Consider the following 26,166-nt stretch of genomic DNA (forward strand, 5'->3'; position numbering starts at 1 on the left):
CCAAAAATTTGTATCAAACACAAGCGCACCTACGGCAACCAAACCTGTTTCTTCGGTAGTGTGAGCTACAAACAGAGAGTGTTGGTTGTTAAATACGACGTTCCCTCGTGAGGTTACTTCCAGCGCCAACAGCCGCAAACACGTCAAAAGGGACACCTGTGGTATGAAAACGACTCTTGTCTGGAGATGCAGAGTGCTAACGACAGTGTGAGGAAACATGTGCAGGCTGACCAGTACATCCTCTGTACAATAACAGTCGCTGATGAAATACAGAGAGCTCGAAATAAATTCATATACTCAAAATATTACTTTATGGAGATTACAACGTGACCAAAACTTGAGATATTATTCGACAGATAGACCTCTGCATTCTGTCTAATCTCTGATTGTCTGTAACAGACGACTTAGTTTCGAACAAAATGTATTGAGTGCCGTGATTATATACGGATTTGAGAAACTCATTTGGTGGTACATCTGCGCTATATTTGAGTGCGGCTGCACCTGGCGAACGTGTAACGGGTGCAGAACTCATGCCGGTGTACTGTGGCAACGTGGATGCGACAATTACATCAACTGTAAGTTCTCTAATAGAACAAACGAGGAGCATCAAATCAAGTGTCAGGATGGCCGAGCGGTCTAAGGCGCCAGACTCAAGGAAAACCTTGGCTGCAGTAGCAGCTAGAGCCTTCTGGTCCTCGAATGAGGTCGTGGGTTCGAATCCCACTCCTGACACAGATTTTGTCGCTTCTCTGGAGCACCCTGTGTATCGTTGAGATCCTTTGTAAAGTGCAACAGCACGATTCTGGCCGTGTTCTCCTAAGTGAAACCAAAAATTTGTATCAAACACAAGCGCACCTACGGCAACCAAACTGTTTCTTCGGTAGTGTGAGCTACAAACAGAGAGTGTTGGTTGTAAATACGACGTTCCCTCGTGAGGTTACTTCCGCGCCACAGCCGCAAACACGTCAAAAGGGACACCTGTGGTATGAAAACGACTCTTGTCTGGAGATGCAGAGTGCTAACGACAGTGTGAGGAAACAGTGCAGGCTGACCAGTACATCCTCTGTACAATAACAGTCGCTGATGAAATACAGAGAGCTCGAAATAAATTCATATACTCAAATATTACTTTATGGAGATTACAACGTGACCAAAACTTGAGATATTATTCGACAGATAGACCTCTGCATTCTGTCTAATCTCTGATGTCTGTAACAGACGACTTAGTTTCGAACAAAATGTATTGAGTGCCGTGATTATACGGATTTGAGAAACTCTTTTGGTGGTACATTCTGCGCTATATTTGTGCGGCTGCACCTGGCGAAACGTGTAACGGGTGCAGAACTCATGCACGGTGTACTGTGGCAACGTGGATGCGACAATTACATCAACTGTAAGTTCTCTAATAGAACAAACGAGGAGCATCAAAATCAAGTGGTCAGGATGGCCGAGCGGTCTAAGGCGCCAGACTCAAGGGAAAAACCTTGGCTGCAGTAGCAGCTAGAGCCTTCTGGTCCTCGAATGAGGTCGTGGGTTCGAATCCCACTCCTGACACAGATTTTGTCGCTTCTCTGGAGCACCCTGTGTATCGTTGAGATCCTTTGTAAAGTGCAACAGCACGATTCTGGCCGTGTTCTCCTAAGTGAAACCAAAAATTTGTATCAAACACAAGCGCACCTACGGCAACCAAACTGTTTCTTCGGTAGTGTGAGCTACAAACAGAGAGTGTTGGTTGTAAATACGACGTTCCCTCGTGAGGTTACTTCCGCGCCACAGCCGCAAACACGTCAAAAGGGACACCTGTGGTATGAAAACGACTCTTGTCTGGAGATGCAGAGTGCTAACGACAGTGTGAGGAAACAGTGCAGGCTGACCAGTACATCCTCTGTACAATAACAGTCGCTGATGAAATACAGAGAGCTCGAAATAAATTCATATACTCAAAATATTACTTTATGGAGATTACAACGTGACCAAAACTTGAGATATTATTCGACAGATAGACCTCTGCATTCTGTCTAATCTCTGATGTCTGTAACAGACGACTTAGTTTCCGAACAAAATGTATTGAGTGCCGTGATTATACGGATTTGAGAAACTCTTTTGGTGGTACATTCTGCGCTATATTTGTGCGGCTGCACCTGGCGAACGTGTAACGGGTGCAGAACTCATGCCGGTGTACTGTGGCAACGTGGATGCGACAATTACATCAACTGTAAGTTCTCTAATAGAACAAACGAGGAGCATCAAATCAAGTGTCAGGATGGCCGAGCGGTCTAAGGCGCCAGACTCAAGGAAAAACCTTGGCTGCAGTAGCAGCTAGAGCCTTCTGGTCCTCGAATGAGGTCGTGGGTTCGAATCCCACTCCTGACACAGATTTTGTCGCTTCTCTGGAGCACCCTGTGTATCGTTGAGATCCTTTGTAAAGTGCAACAGCACGATTCTGGCCGTGTTCTCCTAAGTGAAACCAAAAATTTGTATCAAACACAAGCGCACCTACGGCAACCAAACTGTTTCTTCGGTAGTGTGAGCTACAAACAGAGAGTGTTGGTTGTAAATACGACGTTCCCTCGTGAGGTTACTTCCGCGCCACAGCCGCAAACACGTCAAAAGGGACACCTGTGGTATGAAAACGACTCTTGTCTGGAGATGCAGAGTGCTAACGACAGTGTGAGGAAACAGTGCAGGCTGACCAGTACATCCTCTGTACAATAACAGTCGCTGATGAAATACAGAGAGCTCGAAATAAATTCATATACCTCAAAATATTATCTTTATGGAGATTACAACGTGACCGAAAACTTGAGATATTATTCGACAGATAGACCTCTGCATTCTGTCTAATCTCTGATGTCTGTAACAGACGACTTAGTTTCGAACAAAATGTATTGAGTGCCGTGATTATACGGATTTGAGAAACTCTTTTGGTGGTACATTCTGCGCTATATTTGTGCGGCTGCACCTGGCGAACGTGTAACGGGTGCAGAACTCATGCCGGTGTACTGTGGGCAACGTGGATGCGACAATTACATCAACTGTAAGTTCTCTAATAGAACAAACGAGGAGCATCAAATCAAGTGTCAGGATGGCCGAGCGGTCTAAGGCGCCAGACTCAAGGAAAAACCTTGGCTGCAGTAGCAGCTAGAGCCTTCTGGTCGTCGAATGAGGTCGTGGGTTCGAATCCCACTCCTGACACAGATTTTGTCGCTTCTCTGGAGCACCCTGTGTATCGTTGAGATCCTTTGTAAAGTGCAACAGCACGATTCTGGCCGTGTTCTCCTAAGGTGAAACCAAAAATTTGTATCAAACACAAGCGCACCTACGGCAACCAAACTGTTTCTTCGGTAGTGTGAGCTACAAACAGAGAGTGTTGGTTGTAAATACGACGTTCCCATCGTGAGGTTACTTCCGCGCCACAGCCGCAAACACGTCAAAAGGGACACCTGTGGTATGAAAACGACTCTTGTCTGGAGATGCAGAGTGCTAACGACAGTGTGAGGAACAGTGCAGGCTGACCAGTACATCCTCTGTACAATAACAGTCGCTGATGAAATACAGAGAGCTCGAAATAAATTCATATACTCAAAATATTACTTTATGGAGATTACAACGTGACCAAAACTTGAGATATTATTCGACAGATAGACCTCTGCATTCTGTCTAAAAACTTGAGATATTATTCGACAGATAGACCTCTGCATTCTGTCTAATCTCTGATGTCTGTAACAGACGACTTAGTTTCGAACAAAATGTATTGAGTGCCGTGATTATACGGATTTGAGAAACTCTTTTGGTGGTACATTCTGCGCTATATTTGTGCGGCTGCACCTGGCGAACGTGTAACGGGTGCAGAACTCATGCCGGTGTACTGTGGCAACGTGGATGCGACAATTACATCAACTGTAAGTTCTCTAATAGAACAAACGAGGAGCATCAAATCAAGTGTCAGGATGGCCGAGCGGTCTAAGGCGCCAGACTCAAGGAAAAACCTTGGCTGCAGTAGCAGCTAGAGCCTTCTGGTCCTCGAATGAGGTCGTGGGTTCGAATCCCACTCCTGACACAGATTTTGTCGCTTCTCTGGAGCACCCTGTGTATCGTTGAGATCCTTTGTAAAGTGCAACAGCACGATTCTGGCCGTGTTCTCCTAAGTGAAACCAAAAATTTGTATCAAACACAAGCGCACCTACGGCAACCAAACTGTTTCTTCGGTAGTGTGAGCTACAAACAGAGAGTGTTGGTTGTAAATACGACGTTCCCTCGTGAGGTTACTTCCGCGCCACAGCCGCAAACACGTCAAAAGGGACACCTGTGGTATGAAAACGACTCTTGTCTGGAGATGCAGAGTGCTAACGACAGTGTGAGGAAACAGTGCAGGCTGACCAGTACATCCTCTGTACAATAACAGTCGCTGATGAAATACAGAGAGCTCGAAATAAATTCATATACTCAAAATATTACTTTATGGAGATTACAACGTGACCAAAACTTGAGATATTATTCGACAGATAGACCTCTGCATTCTGTCTAATCTCTGATGTCTGTAACAGACGACTTAGTTTCGAACAAAATGTATTGAGTGCCGTGATTATACGGATTTGAGAAACTCTTTTGGTGGTACATTCTGCGCTATATTTGTGCGGCTGCACCTGGCGAACGTGTAACGGGTGCAGAACTCATGCCGGTGTACTGTGGCAACGTGGATGCGACAATTACATCAACTGTAAGTTCTCTAATAGAACAAACGAGGAGCATCAAATCAAGTGTCAGGATGGCCGAGCGGTCTAAGGCGCCAGACTCAAGGAAAAACCTTGGCTGCAGTAGCAGCTAGAGCCTTCTGGTCCTCGAATGAGGTCGTGGGTTCGAATCCCACTCCTGACACAGATTTTGTCGCTTCTCTGGAGCACCCTGTGTATCGTTGAGATCCTTTGTAAAGTGCAACAGCACGATTCTGGCCGTGTTCTCCTAAGTGAAACCAAAAATTTGTATCAAACACAAGCGCACCTACGGCAACCAAACTGTTTCTTCGGTAGTGTGAGCTACAAACAGAGAGTGTTGGTTGTAAATACGACGTTCCCTCGTGAGGTTACTTCCGCGCCACAGCCGCAAACACGTCAAAAGGGACACCTGTGGTATGAAAACGACTCTTGTCTGGAGATGCAGAGTGCTAACGACAGTGTGAGGAAACAGTGCAGGCTGACCAGTACATCCTCTGTACAATAACAGTCGCTGATGAAATACAGAGAGCTCGAAATAAATTCATATACTCAAAATATTACTTTATGGAGATTACAACGTGACCAAAACTTGAGATATTATTCGACAGATAGACCTCTGCATTCTGTCTAATCTCTGATGTCTGTAACAGACGACTTAGTTTCGAACAAAATGTATTGAGTGCCGTGATTATACGGATTTGAGAAACTCTTTTGGTGGTACATTCTGCGCTATATTTGTGCGGCTGCACCTGGCGAACGTGTAACGGGTGCAGAACTCATGCCGGTGTACTGTGGCAACGTGGATGCGACAATTACATCAACTGTAAGTTCTCTAATAGAACAAACGAGGAGCATCAAATCAAGTGTCAGGATGGCCGAGCGGTCTAAGGCGCCAGACTCAAGGAAAAACCTTGGCTGCAGTAGCAGCTAGAGCCTTCTGGTCCTCGAATGAGGTCGTGGGTTCGAATCCCACTCCTGACACAGATTTTGTCGCTTCTCTGGAGCACCCTGTGTATCGTTGAGATCCTTTGTAAAGTGCAACAGCACGATTCTGGCCGTGTTCTCCTAAGTGAAACCAAAAATTTGTATCAAACACAAGCGCACCTACGGCAACCAAACTGTTTCTTCGGTAGTGTGAGCTACAAACAGAGAGTGTTGGTTGTAAATACGACGTTCCCTCGTGAGGTTACTTCCGCGCCACAGCCGCAAACACGTCAAAAGGGACACCTGTGGTATGAAAACGACTCTTGTCTGGAGATGCAGAGTGCTAACGACAGTGTGAGGAAACAGTGCAGGCTGACCAGTACATCCTCTGTACAATAACAGTCGCTGATGAAATACAGAGAGCTCGAAATAAATTCATATACTCAAAATATTACTTTATGGAGATTACAACGTGACCAAAACTTGAGATATTATTCGACAGATAGACCTCTGCATTCTGTCTAATCTCTGATGTCTGTAACAGACGACTTAGTTTCGAACAAAATGTATTGAGTGCCGTGATTATACGGATTTGAGAAACTCTTTTGGTGGTACATTCTGCGCTATATTTGTGCGGCTGCACCTGGCGAACGTGTAACGGGTGCAGAACTCATGCCGGTGTACTGTGGCAACGTGGATGCGACAATTACATCAACTGTAAGTTCTCTAATAGAACAAACGAGGAGCATCAAATCAAGTGTCAGGATGGCCGAGCGGTCTAAGGCGCCAGACTCAAGGAAAAACCTTGGCTGCAGTAGCAGCTAGAGCCTTCTGGTCCTCGAATGAGGTCGTGGGTTCGAATCCCACTCCTGACACAGATTTTGTCGCTTCTCTGGAGCACCCTGTGTATCGTTGAGATCCTTTGTAAAGTGCAACAGCACGATTCTGGCCGTGTTCTCCTAAGTGAAACCAAAAATTTGTATCAAACACAAGCGCACCTACGGCAACCAAACTGTTTCTTCGGTAGTGTGAGCTACAAACAGAGAGTGTTGGTTGTAAATACGACGTTCCCTCGTGAGGTTACTTCCGCGCCACAGCCGCAAACACGTCAAAAGGGACACCTGTGGTATGAAAACGACTCTTGTCTGGAGATGCAGAGTGCTAACGACAGTGTGAGGAAACAGTGCAGGCTGACCAGTACATCCTCTGTACAATAACAGTCGCTGATGAAATACAGAGAGCTCGAAATAAATTCATATACTCAAAATATTACTTTATGGAGATTACAACGTGACCAAAACTTGAGATATTATTCGACAGATAGACCTCTGCATTCTGTCTAATCTCTGATGTCTGTAACAGACGACTTAGTTTCGAACAAAATGTATTGAGTGCCGTGATTATACGGATTTGAGAAACTCTTTTGGTGGTACATTCTGCGCTATATTTGTGCGGCTGCACCTGGCGAACGTGTAACGGGTGCAGAACTCATGCCGGTGTACTGTGGCAACGTGGATGCGACAATTACATCAACTGTAAGTTCTCTAATAGAACAAACGAGGAGCATCAAATCAAGTGTCAGGATGGCCGAGCGGTCTAAGGCGCCAGACTCAAGGAAAAACCTTGGCTGCAGTAGCAGCTAGAGCCTTCTGGTCCTCGAATGAGGTCGTGGGTTCGAATCCCACTCCTGACACAGATTTTGTCGCTTCTCTGGAGCACCCTGTGTATCGTTGAGATCCTTTGTAAAGTGCAACAGCACGATTCTGGCCGTGTTCTCCTAAGTGAAACCAAAAATTTGTATCAAACACAAGCGCACCTACGGCAACCAAACTGTTTCTTCGGTAGTGTGAGCTACAAACAGAGAGTGTTGGTTGTAAATACGACGTTCCCTCGTGAGGTTACTTCCGCGCCACAGCCGCAAACACGTCAAAAGGGACACCTGTGGTATGAAAACGACTCTTGTCTGGAGATGCAGAGTGCTAACGACAGTGTGAGGAAACAGTGCAGGCTGACCAGTACATCCTCTGTACAATAACAGTCGCTGATGAAATACAGAGAGCTCGAAATAAATTCATATACTCAAAATATTACTTTATGGAGATTACAACGTGACCAAAACTTGAGATATTATTCGACAGATAGACCTCTGCATTCTGTCTAATCTCTGATGTCTGTAACAGACGACTTAGTTTCGAACAAAATGTATTGAGTGCCGTGATTATACGGATTTGAGAAACTCTTTTGGTGGTACATTCTGCGCTATATTTGTGCGGCTGCACCTGGCGAACGTGTAACGGGTGCAGAACTCATGCCGGTGTACTGTGGCAACGTGGATGCGACAATTACATCAACTGTAAGTTCTCTAATAGAACAAACGAGGAGCATCAAATCAAGTGTCAGGATGGCCGAGCGGTCTAAGGCGCCAGACTCAAGGAAAAACCTTGGCTGCAGTAGCAGCTAGAGCCTTCTGGTCCTCGAATGAGGTCGTGGGTTCGAATCCCACTCCTGACACAGATTTTGTCGCTTCTCTGGAGCACCCTGTGTATCGTTGAGATCCTTTGTAAAGTGCAACAGCACGATTCTGGCCGTGTTCTCCTAAGTGAAACCAAAAATTTGTATCAAACACAAGCGCACCTACGGCAACCAAACTGTTTCTTCGGTAGTGTGAGCTACAAACAGAGAGTGTTGGTTGTAAATACGACGTTCCCTCGTGAGGTTACTTCCGCGCCACAGCCGCAAACACGTCAAAAGGGACACCTGTGGTATGAAAACGACTCTTGTCTGGAGATGCAGAGTGCTAACGACAGTGTGAGGAAACAGTGCAGGCTGACCAGTACATCCTCTGTACAATAACAGTCGCTGATGAAATACAGAGAGCTCGAAATAAATTCATATACTCAAAATATTACTTTATGGAGATTACAACGTGACCAAAACTTGAGATATTATTCGACAGATAGACCTCTGCATTCTGTCTAATCTCTGATGTCTGTAACAGACGACTTAGTTTCGAACAAAATGTATTGAGTGCCGTGATTATACGGATTTGAGAAACTCTTTTGGTGGTACATTCTGCGCTATATTTGTGCGGCTGCACCTGGCGAACGTGTAACGGGTGCAGAACTCATGCCGGTGTACTGTGGCAACGTGGATGCGACAATTACATCAACTGTAAGTTCTCTAATAGAACAAACGAGGAGCATCAAATCAAGTGTCAGGATGGCCGAGCGGTCTAAGGCGCCAGACTCAAGGAAAAACCTTGGCTGCAGTAGCAGCTAGAGCCTTCTGGTCCTCGAATGAGGTCGTGGGTTCGAATCCCACTCCTGACACAGATTTTGTCGCTTCTCTGGAGCACCCTGTGTATCGTTGAGATCCTTTGTAAAGTGCAACAGCACGATTCTGGCCGTGTTCTCCTAAGTGAAACCAAAAATTTGTATCAAACACAAGCGCACCTACGGCAACCAAACTGTTTCTTCGGTAGTGTGAGCTACAAACAGAGAGTGTTGGTTGTAAATACGACGTTCCCTCGTGAGGTTACTTCCGCGCCACAGCCGCAAACACGTCAAAAGGGACACCTGTGGTATGAAAACGACTCTTGTCTGGAGATGCAGAGTGCTAACGACAGTGTGAGGAAACAGTGCAGGCTGACCAGTACATCCTCTGTACAATAACAGTCGCTGATGAAATACAGAGAGCTCGAAATAAATTCATATACTCAAAATATTACTTTATGGAGATTACAACGTGACCAAAACTTGAGATATTATTCGACAGATAGACCTCTGCATTCTGTCTAATCTCTGATGTCTGTAACAGACGACTTAGTTTCGAACAAAATGTATTGAGTGCCGTGATTATACGGATTTGAGAAACTCTTTTGGTGGTACATTCTGCGCTATATTTGTGCGGCTGCACCTGGCGAACGTGTAACGGGTGCAGAACTCATGCCGGTGTACTGTGGCAACGTGGATGCGACAATTACATCAACTGTAAGTTCTCTAATAGAACAAACGAGGAGCATCAAATCAAGTGTCAGGATGGCCGAGCGGTCTAAGGCGCCAGACTCAAGGAAAAACCTTGGCTGCAGTAGCAGCTAGAGCCTTCTGGTCCTCGAATGAGGTCGTGGGTTCGAATCCCACTCCTGACACAGATTTTGTCGCTTCTCTGGAGCACCCTGTGTATCGTTGAGATCCTTTGTAAAGTGCAACAGCACGATTCTGGCCGTGTTCTCCTAAGTGAAACCAAAAATTTGTATCAAACACAAGCGCACCTACGGCAACCAAACTGTTTCTTCGGTAGTGTGAGCTACAAACAGAGAGTGTTGGTTGTAAATACGACGTTCCCTCGTGAGGTTACTTCCGCGCCACAGCCGCAAACACGTCAAAAGGGACACCTGTGGTATGAAAACGACTCTTGTCTGGAGATGCAGAGTGCTAACGACAGTGTGAGGAAACAGTGCAGGCTGACCAGTACATCCTCTGTACAATAACAGTCGCTGATGAAATACAGAGAGCTCGAAATAAATTCATATACTCAAAATATTACTTTATGGAGATTACAACGTGACCAAAACTTGAGATATTATTCGACAGATAGACCTCTGCATTCTGTCTAATCTCTGATGTCTGTAACAGACGACTTAGTTTCGAACAAAATGTATTGAGTGCCGTGATTATACGGATTTGAGAAACTCTTTTGGTGGTACATTCTGCGCTATATTTGTGCGGCTGCACCTGGCGAACGTGTAACGGGTGCAGAACTCATGCCGGTGTACTGTGGCAACGTGGATGCGACAATTACATCAACTGTAAGTTCTCTAATAGAACAAACGAGGAGCATCAAATCAAGTGTCAGGATGGCCGAGCGGTCTAAGGCGCCAGACTCAAGGAAAAACCTTGGCTGCAGTAGCAGCTAGAGCCTTCTGGTCCTCGAATGAGGTCGTGGGTTCGAATCCCACTCCTGACACAGATTTTGTCGCTTCTCTGGAGCACCCTGTGTATCGTTGAGATCCTTTGTAAAGTGCAACAGCACGATTCTGGCCGTGTTCTCCTAAGTGAAACCAAAAATTTGTATCAAACACAAGCGCACCTACGGCAACCAAACTGTTTCTTCGGTAGTGTGAGCTACAAACAGAGAGTGTTGGTTGTAAATACGACGTTCCCTCGTGAGGTTACTTCCGCGCCACAGCCGCAAACACGTCAAAAGGGACACCTGTGGTATGAAAACGACTCTTGTCTGGAGATGCAGAGTGCTAACGACAGTGTGAGGAAACAGTGCAGGCTGACCAGTACATCCTCTGTACAATAACAGTCGCTGATGAAATACAGAGAGCTCGAAATAAATTCATATACTCAAAATATTACTTTATGGAGATTACAACGTGACCAAAACTTGAGATATTATTCGACAGATAGACCTCTGCATTCTGTCTAATCTCTGATGTCTGTAACAGACGACTTAGTTTCGAACAAAATGTATTGAGTGCCGTGATTATACGGATTTGAGAAACTCTTTTGGTGGTACATTCTGCGCTATATTTGTGCGGCTGCACCTGGCGAACGTGTAACGGGTGCAGAACTCATGCCGGTGTACTGTGGCAACGTGGATGCGACAATTACATCAACTGTAAGTTCTCTAATAGAACAAACGAGGAGCATCAAATCAAGTGTCAGGATGGCCGAGCGGTCTAAGGCGCCAGACTCAAGGAAAAACCTTGGCTGCAGTAGCAGCTAGAGCCTTCTGGTCCTCGAATGAGGTCGTGGGTTCGAATCCCACTCCTGACACAGATTTTGTCGCTTCTCTGGAGCACCCTGTGTATCGTTGAGATCCTTTGTAAAGTGCAACAGCACGATTCTGGCCGTGTTCTCCTAAGTGAAACCAAAAATTTGTATCAAACACAAGCGCACCTACGGCAACCAAACTGTTTCTTCGGTAGTGTGAGCTACAAACAGAGAGTGTTGGTTGTAAATACGACGTTCCCTCGTGAGGTTACTTCCGCGCCACAGCCGCAAACACGTCAAAAGGGACACCTGTGGTATGAAAACGACTCTTGTCTGGAGATGCAGAGTGCTAACGACAGTGTGAGGAAACAGTGCAGGCTGACCAGTACATCCTCTGTACAATAACAGTCGCTGATGAAATACAGAGAGCTCGAAATAAATTCATATACTCAAAATATTACTTTATGGAGATTACAACGTGACCAAAACTTGAGATATTATTCGACAGATAGACCTCTGCATTCTGTCTAATCTCTGATGTCTGTAACAGACGACTTAGTTTCGAACAAAATGTATTGAGTGCCGTGATTATACGGATTTGAGAAACTCTTTTGGTGGTACATTCTGCGCTATATTTGTGCGGCTGCACCTGGCGAACGTGTAACGGGTGCAGAACTCATGCCGGTGTACTGTGGCAACGTGGATGCGACAATTACATCAACTGTAAGTTCTCTAATAGAACAAACGAGGAGCATCAAATCAAGTGTCAGGATGGCCGAGCGGTCTAAGGCGCCAGACTCAAGGAAAAACCTTGGCTGCAGTAGCAGCTAGAGCCTTCTGGTCCTCGAATGAGGTCGTGGGTTCTAATCCCACTCCTGACACAGATTTTGTCGCTTCTCTGGAGCACCCTGTGTATCGTTGAGATCCTTTGTAAAGTGCAACAGCACGATTCTGGCCGTGTTCTCCTAAGTGAAACCAAAAATTTGTATCAAACACAAGCGCACCTACGGCAACCAAACTGTTTCTTCGGTAGTGTGAGCTACAAACAGAGAGTGTTGGTTGTAAATACGACGTTCCCTCGTGAGGTTACTTCCGCGCCACAGCCGCAAACACGTCAAAAGGGACACCTGTGGTATGAAAACGACTCTTGTCTGGAGATGCAGAGTGCTAACGACAGTGTGAGGAAACAGTGCAGGCTGACCAGTACATCCTCTGTACAATAACAGTCGCTGATGAAATACAGAGAGCTCGAAATAAATTCATATACTCAAAATATTACTTTATGGAGATTACAACGTGACCAAAACTTGAGATATTATTCGACAGATAGACCTCTGCATTCTGTCTAATCTCTGATGTCTGTAACAGACGACTTAGTTTCGAACAAAATGTATTGAGTGCCGTGATTATACGGATTTGAGAAACTCTTTTGGTGGTACATTCTGCGCTATATTTGTGCGGCTGCACCTGGCGAACGTGTAACGGGTGCAGAACTCATGCCGGTGTACTGTGGCAACGTGGATGCGACAATTACATCAACTGTAAGTTCTCTAATAGAACAAACGAGGAGCATCAAATCAAGTGTCAGGATGGCCGAGCGGTCTAAGGCGCCAGACTCAAGGAAAAACCTTGGCTGCAGTAGCAGCTAGAGCCTTCTGGTCCTCGAATGAGGTCGTGGGTTCGAATCCCACTCCTGACACAGATTTTGTCGCTTCTCTGGAGCACCCTGTGTATCGTTGAGATCCTTTGTAAAGTGCAACAGCACGATTCTGGCCGTGTTCTCCTAAGTGAAACCAAAAATTTGTATCAAACACAAGCGCACCTACGGCAACCAAACTGTTTCTTCGGTAGTGTGAGCTACAAACAGAGAGTGTTGGTTGTAAATACGACGTTCCCTCGTGAGGTTACTTCCGCGCCACAGCCGCAAACACGTCAAAAGGGACACCTGTGGTATGAAAACGACTCTTGTCTGGAGATGCAGAGTGCTAACGACAGTGTGAGGAAACAGTGCAGGCTGACCAGTACATCCTCTGTACAATAACAGTCGCTGATGAAATACAGAGAGCTCGAAATAAATTCATATACTCAAAATATTACTTTATGGAGATTACAACGTGACCAAAACTTGAGATATTATTCGACAGATAGACCTCTGCATTCTGTCTAATCTCTGATGTCTGTAACAGACGACTTAGTTTCGAACAAAATGTATTGAGTGCCGTGATTATACGGATTTGAGAAACTCTTTTGGTGGTACATTCTGCGCTATATTTGTGCGGCTGCACCTGGCGAACGTGTAACGGGTGCAGAACTCATGCCGGTGTACTGTGGCAACGTGGATGCGACAATTACATCAACTGTAAGTTCTCTAATAGAACAAACGAGGAGCATCAAATCAAGTGTCAGGATGGCCGAGCGGTCTAAGGCGCCAGACTCAAGGAAAAACCTTGGCTGCAGTAGCAGCTAGAGCCTTCTGGTCCTCGAATGAGGTCGTGGGTTCGAATCCCACTCCTGACACAGATTTTGTCGCTTCTCTGGAGCACCCTGTGTATCGTTGAGATCCTTTGTAAAGTGCAACAGCACGATTCTGGCCGTGTTCTCCTAAGTGAAACCAAAAATTTGTATCAAACACAAGCGCACCTACGGCAACCAAACTGTTTCTTCGGTAGTGTGAGCTACAAACAGAGAGTGTTGGTTGTAAATACGACGTTCCCTCGTGAGGTTACTTCCGCGCCACAGCCGCAAACACGTCAAAAGGGACACCTGTGGTATGAAAACGACTCTTGTCTGGAGATGCAGAGTGCTAACGACAGTGTGAGGAAACAGTGCAGGCTGACCAGTACATCCTCTGTACAATAACAGTCGCTGATGAAATACAGAGAGCTCGAAATAAATTCATATACTCAAAATATTACTTTATGGAGATTACAACGTGACCAAAACTTGAGATATTATTCGACAGATAGACCTCTGCATTCTGTCTAATCTCTGATGTCTGTAACAGACGACTTAGTTTCGAACAAAATGTATTGAGTGCCGTGATTATACGGATTTGAGAAACTCTTTTGGTGGTACATTCTGCGCTATATTTGTGCGGCTGCACCTGGCGAACGTGTAACGGGTGCAGAACTCATGCCGGTGTACTGTGGCAACGTGGATGCGACAATTACATCAACTGTAAGTTCTCTAATAGAACAAACGAGGAGCATCAAATCAAGTGTCAGGATGGCCGAGCGGTCTAAGGCGCCAGACTCAAGGAAAAACCTTGGCTGCAGTAGCAGCTAGAGCCTTCTGGTCCTCGAATGAGGTCGTGGGTTCGAATCCCACTCCTGACACAGATTTTGTCGCTTCTCTGGAGCACCCTGTGTATCGTTGAGATCCTTTGTAAAGTGCAACAGCACGATTCTGGCCGTGTTCTCCTAAGTGAAACCAAAAATTTGTATCAAACACAAGCGCACCTACGGCAACCAAACTGTTTCTTCGGTAGTGTGAGCTACAAACAGAGAGTGTTGGTTGTAAATACGACGTTCCCTCGTGAGGTTACTTCCGCGCCACAGCCGCAAACACGTCAAAAGGGACACCTGTGGTATGAAAACGACTCTTGTCTGGAGATGCAGAGTGCTAACGACAGTGTGAGGAAACAGTGCAGGCTGACCAGTACATCCTCTGTACAATAACAGTCGCTGATGAAATACAGAGAGCTCGAAATAAATTCATATACTCAAAATATTACTTTATGGAGATTACAACGTGACCAAAACTTGAGATATTATTCGACAGATAGACCTCTGCATTCTGTCTAATCTCTGATGTCTGTAACAGACGACTTAGTTTCGAACAAAATGTATTGAGTGCCGTGATTATACGGATTTGAGAAACTCTTTTGGTGGTACATTCTGCGCTATATTTGTGCGGCTGCACCTGGCGAACGTGTAACGGGTGCAGAACTCATGCCGGTGTACTGTGGCAACGTGGATGCGACAATTACATCAACTGTAAGTTCTCTAATAGAACAAACGAGGAGCATCAAATCAAGTGTCAGGATGGCCGAGCGGTCTAAGGCGCCAGACTCAAGGAAAAACCTTGGCTGCAGTAGCAGCTAGAGCCTTCTGGTCCTCGAATGAGGTCGTGGGTTCGAATCCCACTCCTGACACAGATTTTGTCGCTTCTCTGGAGCACCCTGTGTATCGTTGAGATCCTTTGTAAAGTGCAACAGCACGATTCTGGCCGTGTTCTCCTAAGTGAAACCAAAAATTTGTATCAAACACAAGCGCACCTACGGCAACCAAACTGTTTCTTCGGTAGTGTGAGCTACAAACAGAGAGTGTTGGTTGTAAATACGACGTTCCCTCGTGAGGTTACTTCCGCGCCACAGCCGCAAACACGTCAAAAGGGACACCTGTGGTATGAAAACGACTCTTGTCTGGAGATGCAGAGTGCTAACGACAGTGTGAGGAAACAGTGCAGGCTGACCAGTACATCCTCTGTACAATAACAGTCGCTGATGAAATACAGAGAGCTCGAAATAAATTCATATACTCAAAATATTACTTTATGGAGATTACAACGTGACCAAAACTTGAGATATTATTCGACAGATAGACCTCTGCATTCTGTCTAATCTCTGATGTCTGTAACAGACGACTTAGTTTCGAACAAAATGTATTGAGTGCCGTGATTATACGGATTTGAGAAACTCTTTTGGTGGTACATTCTGCGCTATATTTGTGCGGCTGCACCTGGCGAACGTGTAACGGGTGCAGAACTCATGCCGGTGTACTGTGGCAACGTGGATGCGACAATTACATCAACTGTAAGTTCTCTAATAGAACAAACGAGGAGCATCAAATCAAGTGTCAGGATGGCCGAGCGGTCTAAGGCGCCAGACTCAAGGAAAAACCTTGGCTGCAGTAGCAGCTAGAGCCTTCTGGTCCTCGAATGAGGTCGTGGGTTCGAATCCCACTCCTGACACAGATTTTGTCGCTTCTCTGGAGCACCCTGTGTATCGTTGAGATCCTTTGTAAAGTGCAACAGCACGATTCTGGCCGTGTTCTCCTAAGTGAAACCAAAAATTTGTATCAAACACAAGCGCACCTACGGCAACCAAACTGTTTCTTCGGTAGTGTGAGCTACAAACAGAGAGTGTTGGTTGTAAATACGACGTTCCCTCGTGAGGTTACTTCCGCGCCACAGCCGCAAACACGTCAAAAGGGACACCTGTGGTATGAAAACGACTCTTGTCTGGAGATGCAGAGTGCTAACGACAGTGTGAGGAAACAGTGCAGGCTGACCAGTACATCCTCTGTACAATAACAGTCGCTGATGAAATACAGAGAGCTCGAAATAAATTCATATACTCAAAATATTACTTTATGGAGATTACAACGTGACCAAAACTTGAGATATTATTCGACAGATAGACCTCTGCATTCTGTCTAATCTCTGATGTCTGTAACAGACGACTTAGTTTCGAACAAAATGTATTGAGTGCCGTGATTATACGGATTTGAGAAACTCTTTTGGTGGTACATTCTGCGCTATATTTGTGCGGCTGCACCTGGCGAACGTGTAACGGGTGCAGAACTCATGCCGGTGTACTGTGGCAACGTGGATGCGACAATTACATCAACTGTAAGTTCTCTAATAGAACAAACGAGGAGCATCAAATCAAGTGTCAGGACGGCCGAGCGGTCTAAGGCGCCAGACTCAAGGAAAAACCTTGGCTGCAGTAGCAGCTAGAGCCTTCTGGTCCTCGAATGAGGTCGTGGGTTCGAATCCCACTCCTGACACAGATTTTGTCGCTTCTCTGGAGCACCCTGTGTATCGTTGAGATCCTTTGTAAAGTGCAACAGCACGATTCTGGCCGTGTTCTCCTAAGTGAAACCAAAAATTTGTATCAAACACAAGCGCACCTACGGCAACCAAACTGTTTCTTCGGTAGTGTGAGCTACAAACAGAGAGTGTTGGTTGTAAATACGACGTTCCCTCGTGAGGTTACTTCCGCGCCACAGCCGCAAACACGTCAAAAGGGACACCTGTGGTATGAAAACGACTCTTGTCTGGAGATGCAGAGTGCTAACGACAGTGTGAGGAAACAGTGCAGGCTGACCAGTACATCCTCTGTACAATAACAGTCGCTGATGAAATACAGAGAGCTCGAAATAAATTCATATACTCAAAATATTACTTTATGGAGATTACAACGTGACCAAAACTTGAGATATTATTCGACAGATAGACCTCTGCATTCTGTCTAATCTCTGATGTCTGTAACAGACGACTTAGTTTCGAACAAAATGTATTGAGTGCCGTGATTATACGGATTTGAGAAACTCTTTTGGTGGTACATTCTGCGCTATATTTGTGCGGCTGCACCTGGCGAACGTGTAACGGGTGCAGAACTCATGCCGGTGTACTGTGGCAACGTGGATGCGACAATTACATCAACTGTAAGTTCTCTAATAGAACAAACGAGGAGCATCAAATCAAGTGTCAGGATGGCCGAGCGGTCTAAGGCGCCAGACTCAAGGAAAAACCTTGGCTGCAGTAGCAGCTAGAGCCTTCTGGTCCTCGAATGAGGTCGTGGGTTCGAATCCCACTCCTGACACAGATTTTGTCGCTTCTCTGGAGCACCCTGTGTATCGTTGAGATCCTTTGTAAAGTGCAACAGCACGATTCTGGCCGTGTTCTCCTAAGTGAAACCAAAAATTTGTATCAAACACAAGCGCACCTACGGCAACCAAACTGTTTCTTCGGTAGTGTGAGCTACAAACAGAGAGTGTTGGTTGTAAATACGACGTTCCCTCGTGAGGTTACTTCCGCGCCACAGCCGCAAACACGTCAAAAGGGACACCTGTGGTATGAAAACGACTCTTGTCTGGAGATGCAGAGTGCTAACGACAGTGTGAGGAAACAGTGCAGGCTGACCAGTACATCCTCTGTACAATAACAGTCGCTGATGAAATACAGAGAGCTCGAAATAAATTCATATACTCAAAATATTACTTTATGGAGATTACAACGTGACCAAAACTTGAGATATTATTCGACAGATAGACCTCTGCATTCTGTCTAATCTCTGATGTCTGTAACAGACGACTTAGTTTCGAACAAAATGTATTGAGTGCCGTGATTATACGGATTTGAGAAACTCTTTTGGTGGTACATTCTGCGCTATATTTGTGCGGCTGCACCTGGCGAACGTGTAACGGGTGCAGAACTCATGCCGGTGTACTGTGGCAACGTGGATGCGACAATTACATCAACTGTAAGTTCTCTAATAGAACAAACGAGGAGCATCAAATCAAGTGTCAGGATGGCCGAGCGGTCTAAGGCGCCAGACTCAAGGAAAAACCTTGGCTGCAGTAGCAGCTAGAGCCTTCTGGTCCTCGAATGAGGTCGTGGGTTCGAATCCCACTCCTGACACAGATTTTGTCGCTTCTCTGGAGCACCCTGTGTATCGTTGAGATCCTTTGTAAAGTGCAACAGCACGATTCTGGCCGTGTTCTCCTAAGTGAAACCAAAAATTTGTATCAAACACAAGCGCACCTACGGCAACCAAACTGTTTCTTCGGTAGTGTGAGCTACAAACAGAGAGTGTTGGTTGTAAATACGACGTTCCCTCGTGAGGTTACTTCCGCGCCACAGCCGCAAACACGTCAAAAGGGACACCTGTGGTATGAAAACGACTCTTGTCTGGAGATGCAGAGTGCTAACGACAGTGTGAGGAAACAGTGCAGGCTGACCAGTACATCCTCTGTACAATAACAGTCGCTGATGAAATACAGAGAGCTCGAAATAAATTCATATACTCAAAATATTACTTTATGGAGATTACAACGTGACCAAAACTTGAGATATTATTCGACAGATAGACCTCTGCATTCTGTCTAATCTCTGATGTCTGTAACAGACGACTTAGTTTCGAACAAAATGTATTGAGTGCCGTGATTATACGGATTTGAGAAACTCTTTTGGTGGTACATTCTGCGCTATATTTGTGCGGCTGCACCTGGCGAACGTGTAACGGGTGCAGAACTCATGCCGGTGTACTGTGGCAACGTGGATGCGACAATTACATCAACTGTAAGTTCTCTAATAGAACAAACGAGGAGCATCAAATCAAGTGTCAGGATGGCCGAGCGGTCTAAGGCGCCAGACTCAAGGAAAAACCTTGGCTGCAGTAGCAGCTAGAGCCTTCTGGTCCTCGAATGAGGTCGTGGGTTCGAATCCCACTCCTGACACAGATTTTGTCGCTTCTCTGGAGCACCCTGTGTATCGTTGAGATCCTTTGTAAAGTGCAACAGCACGATTCTGGCCGTGTTCTCCTAAGTGAAACCAAAAATTTGTATCAAACACAAGCGCACCTACGGCAACCAAACTGTTTCTTCGGTAGTGTGAGCTACAAACAGAGAGTGTTGGTTGTAAATACGACGTTCCCTCGTGAGGTTACTTCCGCGCCACAGCCGCAAACACGTCAAAAGGGACACCTGTGGTATGAAAACGACTCTTGTCTGGAGATGCAGAGTGCTAACGACAGTGTGAGGAAACAGTGCAGGCTGACCAGTACATCCTCTGTACAATAACAGTCGCTGATGAAATACAGAGAGCTCGAAATAAATTCATATACTCAAAATATTACTTTATGGAGATTACAACGTGACCAAAACTTGAGATATTATTCGACAGATAGACCTCTGCATTCTGTCTAATCTCTGATGTCTGTAACAGACGACTTAGTTTCGAACAAAATGTATTGAGTGCCGTGATTATACGGATTTGAGAAACTCTTTTGGTGGTACATTCTGCGCTATATTTGTGCGGCTGCACCTGGCGAACGTGTAACGGGTGCAGAACTCATGCCGGTGTACTGTGGCAACGTGGATGCGACAATTACATCAACTGTAAGTTCTCTAATAGAACAAACGAGGAGCATCAAATCAAGTGTCAGGATGGCCGAGCGGTCTAAGGCGCCAGACTCAAGGAAAAACCTTGGCTGCAGTAGCAGCTAGAGCCTTCTGGTCCTCGAATGAGGTCGTGGGTTCGAATCCCACTCCTGACACAGATTTTGTCGCTTCTCTGGAGCACCCTGTGTATCGTTGAGATCCTTTGTAAAGTGCAACAGCACGATTCTGGCCGTGTTCTCCTAAGTGAAACCAAAAATTTGTATCAAACACAAGCGCACCTACGGCAACCAAACTGTTTCTTCGGTAGTGTGAGCTACAAACAGAGAGTGTTGGTTGTAAATACGACGTTCCCTCGTGAGGTTACTTCCGCGCCACAGCCGCAAACACGTCAAAAGGGACACCTGTGGTATGAAAACGACTCTTGTCTGGAGATGCAGAGTGCTAACGACAGTGTGAGGAAACAGTGCAGGCTGACCAGTACATCCTCTGTACAATAACAGTCGCTGATGAAATACAGAGAGCTCGAAATAAATTCATATACTCAAAATATTACTTTATGGAGATTACAACGTGACCAAAACTTGAGATATTATTCGACAGATAGACCTCTGCATTCTGTCTAATCTCTGATGTCTGTAACAGACGACTTAGTTTCGAACAAAATGTATTGAGTGCCGTGATTATACGGATTTGAGAAACTCTTTTGGTGGTACATTCTGCGCTATATTTGTGCGGCTGCACCTGGCGAACGTGTAACGGGTGCAGAACTCATGCCGGTGTACTGTGGCAACGTGGATGCGACAATTACATCAACTGTAAGTTCTCTAATAGAACAAACGAGGAGCATCAAATCAAGTGTCAGGATGGCCGAGCGGTCTAAGGCGCCAGACTCAAGGAAAAACCTTGGCTGCAGTAGCAGCTAGAGCCTTCTGGTCCTCGAATGAGGTCGTGGGTTCGAATCCCACTCCTGACACAGATTTTGTCGCTTCTCTGGAGCACCCTGTGTATCGTTGAGATCCTTTGTAAAGTGCAACAGCACGATTCTGGCCGTGTTCTCCTAAGTGAAACCAAAAATTTGTATCAAACACAAGCGCACCTACGGCAACCAAACTGTTTCTTCGGTAGTGTGAGCTACAAACAGAGAGTGTTGGTTGTAAATACGACGTTCCCTCGTGAGGTTACTTCCGCGCCACAGCCGCAAACACGTCAAAAGGGACACCTGTGGTATGAAAACGACTCTTGTCTGGAGATGCAGAGTGCTAACGACAGTGTGAGGAAACAGTGCAGGCTGACCAGTACATCCTCTGTACAATAACAGTCGCTGATGAAATACAGAGAGCTCGAAATAAATTCATATACTCAAAATATTACTTTATGGAGATTACAACGTGACCAAAACTTGAGATATTATTCGACAGATAGACCTCTGCATTCTGTCTAATCTCTGATGTCTGTAACAGACGACTTAGTTTCGAACAAAATGTATTGAGTGCCGTGATTATACGGATTTGAGAAACTCTTTTGGTGGTACATTCTGCGCTATATTTGTGCGGCTGCACCTGGCGAACGTGTAACGGGTGCAGAACTCATGCCGGTGTACTGTGGCAACGTGGATGCGACAATTACATCAACTGTAAGTTCTCTAATAGAACAAACGAGGAGCATCAAATCAAGTGTCAGGATGGCCGAGCGGTCTAAGGCGCCAGACTCAAGGAAAAACCTTGGCTGCAGTAGCAGCTAGAGCCTTCTGGTCGTCGAATGAGGTCGTGGGTTCGAATCCCACTCCTGACACAGATTTTGTCGCTTCTCTGGAGCACCCTGTGTATCGTTGAGATCCTTTGTAAAGTGCAACAGCACGATTCTGGCCGTGTTCTCCTAAGTGAAACCAAAAATTTGTATCAAACACAAGCGCACCTACGGCAACCAAACTGTTTCTTCGGTAGTGTGAGCTACAAACAGAGAGTGTTGGTTGTAAATACGACGTTCCCTCGTGAGGTTACTTCCGCGCCACAGCCGCAAACACGTCAAAAGGGACACCTGTGGTATGAAAACGACTCTTGTCTGGAGATGCAGAGTGCTAACGACAGTGTGAGGAAACAGTGCAGGCTGACCAGTACATCCTCTGTACAATAACAGTCGCTGATGAAATACAGAGAGCTCGAAATAAATTCATATACTCAAAATATTACTTTATGGAGATTACAACGTGACCAAAACTTGAGATATTATTCGACAGATAGACCTCTGCATTCTGTCTAATCTCTGATGTCTGTAACAGACGACTTAGTTTCGAACAAAATGTATTGAGTGCCGTGATTATACGGATTTGAGAAACTCTTTTGGTGGTACATTCTGCGCTATATTTGTGCGGCTGCACCTGGCGAACGTGTAACGGGTGCAGAACTCATGCCGGTGTACTGTGGCAACGTGGATGCGACAATTACATCAACTGTAAGTTCTCTAATAGAACAAACGAGGAGCATCAAATCAAGTGTCAGGATGGCCGAGCGGTCTAAGGCGCCAGACTCAAGGGAAAACCTTGGCTGCAGTAGCAGCTAGAGCCTTCTGGTCGTCGAATGAGGGCGTGGGTTCGAATCCCACTCCTGACACAGATTTTGTCGCTTCTCTGGAGCACCCTGTGTATCGTTGAGATCCTTTGTAAAGTGCAACAGCACGATTCTGGCCGTGTTCTCCTAAGTGAAACCAAAAATTTGTATCAAACACAAGCGCACCTACGGCAACCAAACTGTTTCTTCGGTAGTGTGAGCTACAAACAGAGAGTGTTGGTTGTAAATACGACGTTCCCTCGTGAGGTTACTTCCGCGCCACAGCCGCAAACACGTCAAAAGGGACACCTGTGGTATGAAAACGACTCTTGTCTGGAGATGCAGAGTGCTAACGACAGTGTGAGGAAACAGTGCAGGCTGACCAGTACATCCTCTGTACAATAACAGTCGCTGATGAAATACAGAGAGCTCGAAATAAATTCATATACTCAAAATATTACTTTATGGAGATTACAACGTGACCAAAACTTGAGATATTATTCGACAGATAGACCTCTGCATTCTGTCTAATCTCTGATGTCTGTAACAGACGACTTAGTTTCGAACAAAATGTATTGAGTGCCGTGATTATACGGATTTGAGAAACTCTTTTGGTGGTACATTCTGCGCTATATTTGTGCGGCTGCACCTGGCGAACGTGTAACGGGTGCAGAACTCATGCCGGTGTACTGTGGCAACGTGGATGCGACAATTACATCAACTGTAAGTTCTCTAATAGAACAAACGAGGAGCATCAAATCAAGTGTCAGGATGGCCGAGCGGTCTAAGGCGCCAGACTCAAGGGAAAACCTTGGCTGCAGTAGCAGCTAGAGCCTTCTGGTCGTCGAATGAGGGCGTGGGTTCGAATCCCACTCCTGACACAGATTTTGTCGCTTCTCTGGAGCACCCTGTGTATCGTTGAGATCCTTTGTAAAGTGCAACAGCACGATTCTGGCCGTGTTCTCCTAAGTGAAACCAAAAATTTGTATCAAACACAAGCGCACCTACGGCAACCAAACTGTTTCTTCGGTAGTGTGAGCTACAAACAGAGAGTGTTGGTTGTAAATACGACGTTCCCTCGTGAGGTTACTTCCGCGCCACAGCCGCAAACACGTCAAAAGGGACACCTGTGGTATGAAAACGACTCTTGTCTGGAGATGCAGAGTGCTAACGACAGTGTGAGGAAACAGTGCAGGCTGACCAGTACATCCTCTGTACAATAACAGTCGCTGATGAAATACAGAGAGCTCGAAATAAATTCATATACTCAAAATATTACTTTATGGAGATTACAACGTGACCAAAACTTGAGATATTATTCGACAGATAGACCTCTGCATTCTGTCTAATCTCTGATGTCTGTAACAGACGACTTAGTTTCGAACAAAATGTATTGAGTGCCGTGATTATACGGATTTGAGAAACTCTTTTGGTGGTACATTCTGCGCTATATTTGTGCGGCTGCACCTGGCGAACGTGTAACGGGTGCAGAACTCATGCCGGTGTACTGTGGCAACGTGGATGCGACAATTACATCAACTGTAAGTTCTCTAATAGAACAAACGAGGAGCATCAAATCAAGTGTCAGGATGGCCGAGCGGTCTAAGGCGCCAGACTCAAGGAAAAACCTTGGCTGCAGTAGCAGCTAGAGCCTTCTGGTCCTCGAATGAGGTCGTGGGTTCGAATCCCACTCCTGACACAGATTTTGTCGCTTCTCTGGAGCACCCTGTGTATCGTTGAGATCCTTTGTAAAGTGCAACAGCACGATTCTGGCCGTGTTCTCCTAAGTGAAACCAAAAATTTGTATCAAACACAAGCGCACCTACGGCAACCAAACTGTTTCTTCGGTAGTGTGAGCTACAAACAGAGAGTGTTGGTTGTAAATACGACGTTCCCTCGTGAGGTTACTTCCGCGCCACAGCCGCAAACACGTCAAAAGGGACACCTGTGGTATGAAAACGACTCTTGTCTGGAGATGCAGAGTGCTAACGACAGTGTGAGGAAACAGTGCAGGCTGACCAGTACATCCTCTGTACAATAACAGTCGCTGATGAAATACAGAGAGCTCGAAATAAATTCATATACTCAAAATATTACTTTATGGAGATTACAACGTGACCAAAACTTGAGATATTATTCGACAGATAGACCTCTGCATTCTGTCTAATCTCTGATGTCTGTAACAGACGACTTAGTTTCGAACAAAATGTATTGAGTGCCGTGATTATACGGATTTGAGAAACTCTTTTGGTGGTACATTCTGCGCTATATTTGTGCGGCTGCACCTGGCGAACGTGTAACGGGTGCAGAACTCATGCCGGTGTACTGTGGCAACGTGGATGCGACAATTACATCAACTGTAAGTTCTCTAATAGAACAAACGAGGAGCATCAAATCAAGTGTCAGGATGGCCGAGCGGTCTAAGGCGCCAGACTCAAGGAAAAACCTTGGCTGCAGTAGCAGCTAGAGCCTTCTGGTCCTCGAATGAGGTCGTGGGTTCGAATCCCACTCCTGACACAGATTTTGTCGCTTCTCTGGAGCACCCTGTGTATCGTTGAGATCCTTTGTAAAGTGCAACAGCACGATTCTGGCCGTGTTCTCCTAAGTGAAACCAAAAATTTGTATCAAACACAAGCGCACCTACGGCAACCAAACTGTTTCTTCGGTAGTGTGAGCTACAAACAGAGAGTGTTGGTTGTAAATACGACGTTCCCTCGTGAGGTTACTTCCGCGCCACAGCCGCAAACACGTCAAAAGGGACACCTGTGGTATGAAAACGACTCTTGTCTGGAGATGCAGAGTGCTAACGACAGTGTGAGGAAACAGTGCAGGCTGACCAGTACATCCTCTGTACAATAACAGTCGCTGATGAAATACAGAGAGCTCGAAATAAATTCATATACTCAAAATATTACTTTATGGAGATTACAACGTGACCAAAACTTGAGATATTATTCGACAGATAGACCTCTGCATTCTGTCTAATCTCTGATGTCTGTAACAGACGACTTAGTTTCGAACAAAATGTATTGAGTGCCGTGATTATACGGATTTGAGAAACTCTTTTGGTGGTACATTCTGCGCTATATTTGTGCGGCTGCACCTGGCGAACGTGTAACGGGTGCAGAACTCATGCCGGTGTACTGTGGCAACGTGGATGCGACAATTACATCAACTGTAAGTTCTCTAATAGAACAAACGAGGAGCATCAAATCAAGTGTCAGGATGGCCGAGCGGTCTAAGGCGCCAGACTCAAGGGAAAACCTTGGCTGCAGTAGCAGCTAGAGCCTTCTGGTCGTCGAATGAGGGCGTGGGTTCGAATCCCACTCCTGACACAGATTTTGTCGCTTCTCTG

General features: G+C 45.7%; 32 non-coding genes across 32 annotated transcripts; all 32 read left to right on the forward strand.

Annotated features, from left to right (window-relative positions):
• Positions 1 to 617: 617 nt before the first annotated feature.
• Trnal-caa (transfer RNA leucine (anticodon CAA)) lies at positions 618 to 732 on the forward strand. The gene is made up of 2 exons: positions 618 to 655; positions 687 to 732. It is a non-coding gene; the product is annotated as a tRNA-Leu (tRNA).
• A 705-nt stretch (positions 733 to 1,437) lies between these two features.
• Trnal-caa (transfer RNA leucine (anticodon CAA)) lies at positions 1,438 to 1,554 on the forward strand. Its single transcript has 2 exons — positions 1,438 to 1,475; positions 1,509 to 1,554. It is a non-coding gene; the product is annotated as a tRNA-Leu (tRNA).
• A 703-nt stretch (positions 1,555 to 2,257) lies between these two features.
• Positions 2,258 to 2,373, forward strand: Trnal-caa (transfer RNA leucine (anticodon CAA)). The gene is made up of 2 exons: positions 2,258 to 2,295; positions 2,328 to 2,373. It is a non-coding gene; the product is annotated as a tRNA-Leu (tRNA).
• A 706-nt stretch (positions 2,374 to 3,079) lies between these two features.
• On the forward strand, positions 3,080 to 3,195 carry Trnal-caa (transfer RNA leucine (anticodon CAA)). Its single transcript has 2 exons — positions 3,080 to 3,117; positions 3,150 to 3,195. It is a non-coding gene; the product is annotated as a tRNA-Leu (tRNA).
• Positions 3,196 to 3,944: 749 nt separating this feature from the next.
• Positions 3,945 to 4,060, forward strand: Trnal-caa (transfer RNA leucine (anticodon CAA)). Its single transcript has 2 exons — positions 3,945 to 3,982; positions 4,015 to 4,060. It is a non-coding gene; the product is annotated as a tRNA-Leu (tRNA).
• A 702-nt stretch (positions 4,061 to 4,762) lies between these two features.
• Trnal-caa (transfer RNA leucine (anticodon CAA)) lies at positions 4,763 to 4,878 on the forward strand. The gene is made up of 2 exons: positions 4,763 to 4,800; positions 4,833 to 4,878. It is a non-coding gene; the product is annotated as a tRNA-Leu (tRNA).
• A 702-nt stretch (positions 4,879 to 5,580) lies between these two features.
• Trnal-caa (transfer RNA leucine (anticodon CAA)) lies at positions 5,581 to 5,696 on the forward strand. Its single transcript has 2 exons — positions 5,581 to 5,618; positions 5,651 to 5,696. It is a non-coding gene; the product is annotated as a tRNA-Leu (tRNA).
• A 702-nt stretch (positions 5,697 to 6,398) lies between these two features.
• Positions 6,399 to 6,514, forward strand: Trnal-caa (transfer RNA leucine (anticodon CAA)). Its single transcript has 2 exons — positions 6,399 to 6,436; positions 6,469 to 6,514. It is a non-coding gene; the product is annotated as a tRNA-Leu (tRNA).
• Positions 6,515 to 7,216: 702 nt separating this feature from the next.
• Trnal-caa (transfer RNA leucine (anticodon CAA)) lies at positions 7,217 to 7,332 on the forward strand. Its single transcript has 2 exons — positions 7,217 to 7,254; positions 7,287 to 7,332. It is a non-coding gene; the product is annotated as a tRNA-Leu (tRNA).
• A 702-nt stretch (positions 7,333 to 8,034) lies between these two features.
• Positions 8,035 to 8,150, forward strand: Trnal-caa (transfer RNA leucine (anticodon CAA)). Its single transcript has 2 exons — positions 8,035 to 8,072; positions 8,105 to 8,150. It is a non-coding gene; the product is annotated as a tRNA-Leu (tRNA).
• A 702-nt stretch (positions 8,151 to 8,852) lies between these two features.
• Trnal-caa (transfer RNA leucine (anticodon CAA)) lies at positions 8,853 to 8,968 on the forward strand. Its single transcript has 2 exons — positions 8,853 to 8,890; positions 8,923 to 8,968. It is a non-coding gene; the product is annotated as a tRNA-Leu (tRNA).
• Positions 8,969 to 9,670: 702 nt separating this feature from the next.
• Trnal-caa (transfer RNA leucine (anticodon CAA)) lies at positions 9,671 to 9,786 on the forward strand. The gene is made up of 2 exons: positions 9,671 to 9,708; positions 9,741 to 9,786. It is a non-coding gene; the product is annotated as a tRNA-Leu (tRNA).
• A 702-nt stretch (positions 9,787 to 10,488) lies between these two features.
• Positions 10,489 to 10,604, forward strand: Trnal-caa (transfer RNA leucine (anticodon CAA)). The gene is made up of 2 exons: positions 10,489 to 10,526; positions 10,559 to 10,604. It is a non-coding gene; the product is annotated as a tRNA-Leu (tRNA).
• Positions 10,605 to 11,306: 702 nt separating this feature from the next.
• On the forward strand, positions 11,307 to 11,422 carry Trnal-caa (transfer RNA leucine (anticodon CAA)). The gene is made up of 2 exons: positions 11,307 to 11,344; positions 11,377 to 11,422. It is a non-coding gene; the product is annotated as a tRNA-Leu (tRNA).
• Positions 11,423 to 12,124: 702 nt separating this feature from the next.
• On the forward strand, positions 12,125 to 12,240 carry Trnal-caa (transfer RNA leucine (anticodon CAA)). Its single transcript has 2 exons — positions 12,125 to 12,162; positions 12,195 to 12,240. It is a non-coding gene; the product is annotated as a tRNA-Leu (tRNA).
• Positions 12,241 to 12,942: 702 nt separating this feature from the next.
• Positions 12,943 to 13,058, forward strand: Trnal-caa (transfer RNA leucine (anticodon CAA)). Its single transcript has 2 exons — positions 12,943 to 12,980; positions 13,013 to 13,058. It is a non-coding gene; the product is annotated as a tRNA-Leu (tRNA).
• Positions 13,059 to 13,760: 702 nt separating this feature from the next.
• Positions 13,761 to 13,876, forward strand: Trnal-caa (transfer RNA leucine (anticodon CAA)). The gene is made up of 2 exons: positions 13,761 to 13,798; positions 13,831 to 13,876. It is a non-coding gene; the product is annotated as a tRNA-Leu (tRNA).
• Positions 13,877 to 14,578: 702 nt separating this feature from the next.
• On the forward strand, positions 14,579 to 14,694 carry Trnal-caa (transfer RNA leucine (anticodon CAA)). The gene is made up of 2 exons: positions 14,579 to 14,616; positions 14,649 to 14,694. It is a non-coding gene; the product is annotated as a tRNA-Leu (tRNA).
• A 702-nt stretch (positions 14,695 to 15,396) lies between these two features.
• Positions 15,397 to 15,512, forward strand: Trnal-caa (transfer RNA leucine (anticodon CAA)). The gene is made up of 2 exons: positions 15,397 to 15,434; positions 15,467 to 15,512. It is a non-coding gene; the product is annotated as a tRNA-Leu (tRNA).
• A 702-nt stretch (positions 15,513 to 16,214) lies between these two features.
• On the forward strand, positions 16,215 to 16,330 carry Trnal-caa (transfer RNA leucine (anticodon CAA)). The gene is made up of 2 exons: positions 16,215 to 16,252; positions 16,285 to 16,330. It is a non-coding gene; the product is annotated as a tRNA-Leu (tRNA).
• Positions 16,331 to 17,032: 702 nt separating this feature from the next.
• Trnal-caa (transfer RNA leucine (anticodon CAA)) lies at positions 17,033 to 17,148 on the forward strand. Its single transcript has 2 exons — positions 17,033 to 17,070; positions 17,103 to 17,148. It is a non-coding gene; the product is annotated as a tRNA-Leu (tRNA).
• A 702-nt stretch (positions 17,149 to 17,850) lies between these two features.
• Trnal-caa (transfer RNA leucine (anticodon CAA)) lies at positions 17,851 to 17,966 on the forward strand. Its single transcript has 2 exons — positions 17,851 to 17,888; positions 17,921 to 17,966. It is a non-coding gene; the product is annotated as a tRNA-Leu (tRNA).
• A 702-nt stretch (positions 17,967 to 18,668) lies between these two features.
• Positions 18,669 to 18,784, forward strand: Trnal-caa (transfer RNA leucine (anticodon CAA)). The gene is made up of 2 exons: positions 18,669 to 18,706; positions 18,739 to 18,784. It is a non-coding gene; the product is annotated as a tRNA-Leu (tRNA).
• A 702-nt stretch (positions 18,785 to 19,486) lies between these two features.
• Trnal-caa (transfer RNA leucine (anticodon CAA)) lies at positions 19,487 to 19,602 on the forward strand. The gene is made up of 2 exons: positions 19,487 to 19,524; positions 19,557 to 19,602. It is a non-coding gene; the product is annotated as a tRNA-Leu (tRNA).
• A 702-nt stretch (positions 19,603 to 20,304) lies between these two features.
• Trnal-caa (transfer RNA leucine (anticodon CAA)) lies at positions 20,305 to 20,420 on the forward strand. The gene is made up of 2 exons: positions 20,305 to 20,342; positions 20,375 to 20,420. It is a non-coding gene; the product is annotated as a tRNA-Leu (tRNA).
• A 702-nt stretch (positions 20,421 to 21,122) lies between these two features.
• Trnal-caa (transfer RNA leucine (anticodon CAA)) lies at positions 21,123 to 21,238 on the forward strand. Its single transcript has 2 exons — positions 21,123 to 21,160; positions 21,193 to 21,238. It is a non-coding gene; the product is annotated as a tRNA-Leu (tRNA).
• A 702-nt stretch (positions 21,239 to 21,940) lies between these two features.
• Trnal-caa (transfer RNA leucine (anticodon CAA)) lies at positions 21,941 to 22,056 on the forward strand. Its single transcript has 2 exons — positions 21,941 to 21,978; positions 22,011 to 22,056. It is a non-coding gene; the product is annotated as a tRNA-Leu (tRNA).
• A 702-nt stretch (positions 22,057 to 22,758) lies between these two features.
• On the forward strand, positions 22,759 to 22,874 carry Trnal-caa (transfer RNA leucine (anticodon CAA)). The gene is made up of 2 exons: positions 22,759 to 22,796; positions 22,829 to 22,874. It is a non-coding gene; the product is annotated as a tRNA-Leu (tRNA).
• A 702-nt stretch (positions 22,875 to 23,576) lies between these two features.
• Trnal-caa (transfer RNA leucine (anticodon CAA)) lies at positions 23,577 to 23,692 on the forward strand. Its single transcript has 2 exons — positions 23,577 to 23,614; positions 23,647 to 23,692. It is a non-coding gene; the product is annotated as a tRNA-Leu (tRNA).
• A 702-nt stretch (positions 23,693 to 24,394) lies between these two features.
• Positions 24,395 to 24,510, forward strand: Trnal-caa (transfer RNA leucine (anticodon CAA)). The gene is made up of 2 exons: positions 24,395 to 24,432; positions 24,465 to 24,510. It is a non-coding gene; the product is annotated as a tRNA-Leu (tRNA).
• A 702-nt stretch (positions 24,511 to 25,212) lies between these two features.
• On the forward strand, positions 25,213 to 25,328 carry Trnal-caa (transfer RNA leucine (anticodon CAA)). The gene is made up of 2 exons: positions 25,213 to 25,250; positions 25,283 to 25,328. It is a non-coding gene; the product is annotated as a tRNA-Leu (tRNA).
• Positions 25,329 to 26,030: 702 nt separating this feature from the next.
• Positions 26,031 to 26,146, forward strand: Trnal-caa (transfer RNA leucine (anticodon CAA)). The gene is made up of 2 exons: positions 26,031 to 26,068; positions 26,101 to 26,146. It is a non-coding gene; the product is annotated as a tRNA-Leu (tRNA).
• Positions 26,147 to 26,166: the final 20 nt, after the last annotated feature.

The sequence above is a fragment of the Schistocerca serialis genome, unplaced genomic scaffold, assembly GCF_023864345.2.
Source record: "Schistocerca serialis cubense isolate TAMUIC-IGC-003099 unplaced genomic scaffold, iqSchSeri2.2 HiC_scaffold_381, whole genome shotgun sequence".
NCBI lineage: Eukaryota > Metazoa > Arthropoda > Insecta > Orthoptera > Acrididae > Schistocerca > Schistocerca serialis.